At 42.5% G+C, this 7,613-nt stretch overlaps 1 non-coding gene across 1 annotated transcript; it reads right to left on the reverse strand.

Moving 5' to 3' along the window:
• Positions 1 to 2,055: 2,055 nt before the first annotated feature.
• Positions 2,056 to 2,161, reverse strand: LOC130886289 (U6 spliceosomal RNA). The gene has a single exon (XR_009058262.1). It is a non-coding gene; the product is annotated as a U6 spliceosomal RNA (small nuclear RNA).
• Between the last annotated feature and the right edge of the window lie 5,452 nt (positions 2,162 to 7,613).

Genomic DNA, 7,613 nt, shown 5'->3' on the forward strand with positions numbered 1-7,613 from the left:
GTTAAACCAGCCCTGCATCTCTGGGATGAAGCCTACTTGATCATAATGGATAATTTTTCTAATGTGTTCTTGGATTCGGTTTGCCAGAATTTTGTTGAGGATTTTTGCGTCGATGTTCATGAGTGAGATTGGCCTGTAATTCTCTTTCTTGGTTGGGTCTTTGTGTGGTTTTGGTATCAGAGTTACTGTAGCTTCATAAAAGGAATTTGGCAATGACTCTTCTGTTTCTATATTGTGAAATACATTAAGGAGTATAGGTATTAGGTCTTCTTGGAAGTTCTGGTAGAATTCCGCATTGAAACCATCTGGTCCTGGACTTTTTTTGGAAGGGAGGTTTTTGATAACAGCTTCTAATTCTTCACGACTAACAGGTCTATTTAGGTTGTTCACCTGGTCCTGGTTTAACTTTGGTATATGGTATTTATCTAAAAAAAGTGTCCATTTCTTTTACATTTTCCAGTTTTGTGGCATACAGGCTTTTGTAGTAAGATCTAATGATTCTCTGAATTTCCTCTGTGTCTGTGGTTATGTCTCCCTTTTCATTTCTGATCTTATTAATTTGCAAATTCTCTCTCTGCCGTTTGATTAGTTTGGATAGGGGTTTATCAATCTTGTTGATTTTCTCCAGGAACCAGCTTTTTGATTCATTGATTCTTTCAATTGTTTTCTGTGTTTCTATTTTGTTGATTTCAGCCCTCAGTTTGATTATTTCCAGTCTTCTACCCCTTCTAGGTGAGTCTGCTTCTTTTTTTTCTAGAGCTTTCAGATGGGCTGTTAAGTCTCCAATGTGTGCTTTCTCTGTTTTCTTTAAGTGGGCAGTTAGTGCTATGAACTTTCCTCTCAGGACTGCTTTCATAGTGTCCCATAGGTTTGAGTATGTTGTTTCTTTATTTTCATTGTCTTCAAGGAAGACTTTAATTTCTTTATTTCTTCCTTAATCCAGGTATGGTTCAGTAGTTGACTGTTCAGTTTCCATGAGTTTGTAGGCTTTCTGGAGGTAGCATTGTTGCTGAATTCTAGCTTTAATCCATGGTGATCTGATAAGATACAGGTGGTTATTAATATCTTTTTGTAACTGTGGATGTTTGCTTTGTTACCGAGTATGTGGTCGATTTTTGAGAAGGTTCCATGAGCTGCAGAGAAGAAGGTATATTCTTTCCTATTTGGATGGAATATTCTATAGATGTCTGTTAAGTCCATTTGATTCATTACCTCCATTAATTCTCTTATTTCTCTGTTAGGTTTCTGTCTAATTGACCTGTCCATTGGTGAGAGAGGAGTATTAAAGTCTCCTACTATTAATGTGTGCGGTTTGATGGCTGCCTTGAGTTTTAACAATGTTTCTTTTACGTACGTGGGTGCTTTTATATTAGGGGCATAGATATTCAGGATTGAGACTTCATCCTGATGAATTGTTCCTGTTATGAGTAGAAAATGTCCCTTTCCATCTCTTTTGATTGATTTAAGTTTGAAGTCAACTTTGTTAGAAATTAGTATGGCCACACCTGCTTGTTTCTTAGGTCCATTTACTTGATAAGCCTTATCCCAACCCTTTACTCTGAGTAGGTGCCTATCTTTGTGGTTGAGGTGTGTTTCTTGTAAACAGCAGAATGTTGGATCCTGTTTTCATATCCAATCTCTTAGTCTGTGCCTTTTTATAGGAGAGTTGAGTCCATTGACATTAAGTGATATTAATGACCAGTGGTTGTTAACTCCGGTCATTTTTTTAGTAGTAAATTTTGTGTGTTCCCTTCTTTGTGTTGCGCTGGTGAAGGGTCTCTAGTTGTCTGAGATATTGTGGTCATTGTTGGACTCCTTGGTTAGTGATTTTCCTTGTATTACTTTCTGTAAGGCTGGATTTGTGGCTACGTATTGTTTAAATTTGTTTTTATCCTGGAAAATTTTGTTTTCTCCATTTATAGTGAACGAAAGCTTGGCTGGGTATAGTAGTCTGGGCTTGCATCCATGGTCTCTTAGTTTCTGCAGTACATCTATCCAGGACCTTCTGGCTTTCATGGTTTCCATAGAGAAGTCAGGTGTAAGTCTGATAGGTTTAAAAATATGGAACGCTTCACGAATTTGCGTGTCATCCTTGCGCAGGGCCATGCTAATCTTCTCTGTATCGTTCCAATTTTAGTATATGTGCTGCCGAAGCGAGCACTACATTATATTTTTAAATGAGCTGCACAAACACAATACCTTAATCAAGAGCAGAATTATACATATAACAAGATTGACCTTAAATTTGTATCACCAAGATCCATACCAATGCAAATCTCTATAGCAAATCCCCCTTTAAATGTAAACAAACATTTATAAACATTATTTGAAAATATGGTCATAGTCCTTTCCAAACTACTTCCTGCTTTTTGTTGGAAGAACTATTTTTGGAGGTATTCACAGTGACCTTTTAGGGGGATCTTGGTCCATAAAACCACGTTACTCTGGAAGAATTCCACAGGTTCTCATCCTCTGTGGAAACAAAAGAAGAACACCTTTTCCAAAGCAACAAATCCTTAGACTCAAATTCTGAAGTCAAGATACCTTTAAAATATATAGGTTGGTTTAGCTTAGCAGCCCATACAATGAAATGTCTCTCTGTACTTGGCTCCTTCACATCAAAAAACTCAAAGAAAATACAATAATATACATAATTCAGATTCTCTCTATATATTCCATCTTTACATGGCTTATTTTTTTACTCTATTACTTTTTCTACAAGTTTAGTATTATTTTATTATCTTTACTCCTTTAATCTATGACTGTCTGTACTTTTTTATATTACATTTACTGTCTTTTTATTTTTTTTCTTCTCTCTCCCAAGCCTACATACATTTTTAAAACATACTGTGATCCATTTAGAGGTCTTTCTCATCTGAATCTATCTTTATTGTGTATCAATAATCCTTTTCTGACCAGGACTACTTCTTAAAATGCTAAGCAGGTATGGCTACGGCCAACAGGGCTCTGCCTGCTTGCTCAGCCCAGTCCAACATGGCAGAGATCCATTCAGCGCCTCTGAGACTGCGGGAGCCACACTCACTACCTCAATTTTGGTAACCAGTTGGCCCATGCTGCCACCAAGTGATTTGTAGCATGCTGCCCACAAACCCCATTCAAGTGCTTGGCCCCTTGAAAGAGCCAGAGTTTGTGCTGGCAGCACAGACCAGCAAGCCACAACTCACCTTTTTGAAACCATGTTTTTTTTTTTTTTTTTTTTTGCTATTGATGAATCAGGAATACCTCTCTTAAGGGACAATACTGTTTGGCCAATAGCTTAAGCATATTGCTAGCTAGCTCTTACATCTAGAATTAACCCATTTCCATTATTTTATATTTTACCATGAGGTTTGTGGCTTACTGGCAAGGTTCCAACTGACAGCTCACATCTTTCCCCTCTGGCAGCTACATGGTATCTAGCGACTCCGCCTTCTTTCTCCTAGCATTCAGTTTAGTTTTCCCTGCCTACCTCTATTCTGCCCTGGGCAGGCCCAAGAAAGCTTCTTTATTAACCAGTGGTATTCAGAGCATACAGAGGAGAATCCCGCATCATATGTGTGCATGTGTATGTGTGTGGCATGTGTATGGTGTACGTGTGTTGTGTGTATGTGTGGTATGTGTGGTGTGTGTGGTGATGTGTGGCATGTATATGTGTGGTGTGTGTGGTGTATGTGTGGCATGTATATGTGTGGTGTGTGGTATATGTGTGGCATGTATATGTGTGATGTGTGTGGCATGTGTGTGGTATATGTGTGGCATGTGTGGTATATGTGTGGCATGTGTTGTGTATGTGTAGTGTGTGTGGCATTGTGGTGTATGTGGTGTGTGTAGTGTATGTGTGGCATGTATATGTGTGGTGTGTGGTATATGTGTGGCATGTATATGTGTGATGTGTGTGGCGTGTGTGGTATATGTGTGGCATGTGTGGTATATGTGTGGCATGTGTTGTGTATGTGTGGTGTGTGTGGCATTGTGGTGTGTGTGGTGTGTGTGGCATTGTGGTGTGTGTGGTGTGTGTGGCATTGTGGTGTGTGTGGTGTGTGTGGCATGTGTGGTATGTGTGGCCTATGTGTGGCGTGTGTGGTGTATGTGTGGCATGTGTGTGTGGTGTGTGTGTGTGGTATATGTGTGGCATGTGTGGCGTGTGTGGTATATGTGTGGCATGTGTGGCATGTGTGGCGTATGTGTGTGGTGTGTGTGTGGTATATGTATGGCGTATGTGTGTGGTATGTGTGTGGTATATGTGTGGTGTGTGTGTATGGTGTGTGTGGTATATATGTGGCATGTGTATGTGTGGTACATGTGTTGTGTGTATGTGTGGTGTGTGTGGCATGTGTGGTGTGTGTGGTGTATGTATGGCATGTGTATGTGTGGTACGTGTGTGGTGTGTATGTGTACACATGTGCATGCTGGAGGCGCTTGCAAATCTTGGATATTTCAGAGTTCACTGAGCCTTACACATTTGATTTTCTTCCTGAAGTTTATGAATCTCCCCATCTTGCCTTCTGGAAGGAATATTTGATTTAGAGGAAACAGCTACACAACAGCAGGCCTCCTTATATTCCAGCTGAAGAAGAGCATCTTCCACTGTACCTAGCACAGTGCAGTAAGAGGCAGAAGAAGGGCTGCAGAGCGTGGGGTCCTGTGGCTTGACTCCCAGCACTCACGAGACAGAGGCAAGTGAGTGTCTGTGAGTTTGAGGCTAGCCTGGTCTACATAGTGAGTTCCAGACCAGTCAAGTCTACACAGTCTCAAAAAAGAAGAAAATGGAAGCCATGGCAATACAAGAAGGTGACTCAGTTGGAAGAGATTTGGTGTCACTACAGAATCTTCCTCACCTCCCTCAGTTCCTCACTCCTTCCCCTCTCAAATTAGGCATTGTACCCTTGATACCTTTTAATAGAATTTTTGTTTTAGCAACATCTGACTTGGTACCAAAGACATGTTGCTTTAAACTCCTGATCAGGACAGGATGACCTTTGCTTGTGCCCCCCGCACCTCTGTGGAGGATAAAACCAGGGTATCCCCAGTGGGTAGTTAAGTTAGGTAGGACGCTCCCAGAGAACAGGAACATATAGCCCTCCAGACTAACTTACTTGACCTACAAAAAGTCAAATGCTGTTTTGTTAGCTGACTGCTGTACGTTGAAGGATAAAGAGATTAAGCAGACAAAACTCAGGAAACGCCTAAAAGCAGCCACATTTCAGGTGAAATATAAACATCCAAACTGCATCCGCTGTCTGTTGGGTCCTCACCACACCCACGCCACTCTTCTCTTTTTCTCCTAGAGAGAGACCTTTTCCAGCTCTTTGACCATGAAAGCCTGTCAAGGTTATTCACACAGATACGTGCCAACCTTTGTTACAACTGAAGGAAATCTTCACCCAGGCTAGACGCCTTCAGAATGAAGTGGTTGCTTCCCTCCCTCCCACGGGAGCTTGTGCCAGGTCGCTGCGATGATGTTCCTTTCTCTCACCAAGCCATCTGCTGTGCCAGAGTGGACTGGGGATGGCAGGAGGCCCCTCCTCTGCCGCACCTTTTCTCCATGATGATCTCTTCATCTTTCTCGTTTGTTTCAGAATGGAGGCTGCCCAGGCTGGGAGCTCTGAGCCTTGTGATCAGTGGAGACTTGCTGTGGTTTAATTCATTCTTAAACTTAGCAGGGGTGGGGGTGGGGGTGTGCATTTGATTGTTTACTGAAAGCCCAGGTACTGCCTTTGAGCTACAAGGTGTCTACAGTGTTTGGGGAAGAGATGGAAATAAATACATAGTGGCAAAAACGGTGTAAGGCCTGTGGGGCAGTGGTTAAGCACAGAGCTGGGCTAAGGTGTGAGGCCAGCCTGAAAGATGCCAGTGCCACAGAAGACACCTGCCCCTGAGGCGAGGTGGAGGACAACTGACTTGTCCAGAGTGCAGGACAGCAGAAGGAGAAGCGCTAAAGATTCGGGAGTGAGGGGGTGACAAAAGGAGCATGTCTAAAAATCTCACAGGTCCTTCCCAATGGAGAAGTCAGGAAAGCTAAGCTGGGCAGTGGTGGCTCACGTCCTTAATCCCAGCACTTGGGAGGCAGAGGCAGGCAGATCTCTGTGACTTTGAGGCCAGCCTGGTCTATAGAGTGAGTTCCAGAACAACTTCAAAACCTACAAAGAAACTCTGCCTTGAAAAAATTTTTTTAAAAAAGTTTTAATAAAATAACTTTTAAAGGTACATTTGTTTTTATTTAGGTATGTGAGTGTTTTGCTTACATGTATGTCTGCACACCACATGCATGTCTGGTACCCACAGAGGCCAGAAGAGTATGTCAGATTCCCTGGAACTGGAGTTACAGTTGGTGATGCGCCACCGTACGAGTGTTGGGAACTGAGCACAGGTTCTCTACTAGAGCACCGTGTACTTAGCCACCTCTCCATCCCCTAAATTATATCATTTTAAAGGTAGCTTCTCAGGAGAGAAAGACGCAAAGGAGAGGCGACTAACTCGCGGCTGGGGAGGAACTAAGTAGCTGTTACAACAAGCCCCACAAAGAAACCATAAGGATCATAACAAATCGTGTAATCATGGGGAAGAAAGAGATGTGCTTCAGAAATAACAGTGACAATGTGGACAGAGCACAGTGACTAGGAAGACAGGAGATCAAAACGCAGCTGCCCGTGACTGACAGGCTGCAAGCCAAGCATGGTGAAGTCACTCTCTGACACAGGGATCCTGAGGAATTCAGGAAGAAGTTAGTTGTTGGGACAATGAGCTCAGGATTTCCACATGATGTTCCAAGGCTATCCAATACATAATTATACACACGGGCCTGAGTTCAAGGGAAAGTTAGATACATAAGTCTAGAAATCCCGAACACGCAACACAAGCTGAAAAGATGAGAGTATACAAGCGCTCAATCTCTCTCTCTCTCTCTCTCTCTCTCTCTCTCTCTCTCTCTCTCTCTCTCAGCTTGGGAATAGGAAATCAAAATCAGATTCAACCTAGCTCCAGCTGACATCTAACACTACAATATAACCCAACCAGAACAAGACGAACCCTGCTAATTTTTATTTTGAACTAATGACCTATGCCTATGGTGACGTTAAGGATGGGAATGGACAGGTCATTTTGGTACCAAATAGGCTGCAGAGGATTAAAAGCTCCAGGAGAGGGTATTTTCAGCAGTTTTGCCCAAACGGGGCCATTGGCTAGCAGGCACCACTGCTAACAGGGTTAGCACTCAACCCCACAGATGTTACTGGGCATCCCAGTTCTTCCTACTTCCCATAACACAGTCACGTAAATGCTCACAATGAAAAGGCCACTTAAAATTCACGTGTGATGTAAAATGAGCATTTCAGAGTTAATGGGAAGCCCAGATGGTTGCACCTTCTCTTGGGATCGTAGGATTTCATAAGGTCACTTTCCTCGGTTTGATCGAGGTGGAGTGTTGGTGGGTGTTCTTAGCCATTATCTTCCTGATGCTCATTTCCGGAGTCTTCCAGAGTGTTCAAGTCCCTTGGCCGTGTTCAAACAGCATCTACCTGGTATTAATCGGGACTCTTTAGGTTGCAAGGGATAGACTTCAATTCAAACCATCTGAGTTTAGTTCAAGACATTTGTGAGAGTCTCACTTGAGG

The sequence above is a fragment of the Chionomys nivalis genome, chromosome 13, assembly GCF_950005125.1.
Source record: "Chionomys nivalis chromosome 13, mChiNiv1.1, whole genome shotgun sequence".
NCBI lineage: Eukaryota > Metazoa > Chordata > Mammalia > Rodentia > Cricetidae > Chionomys > Chionomys nivalis.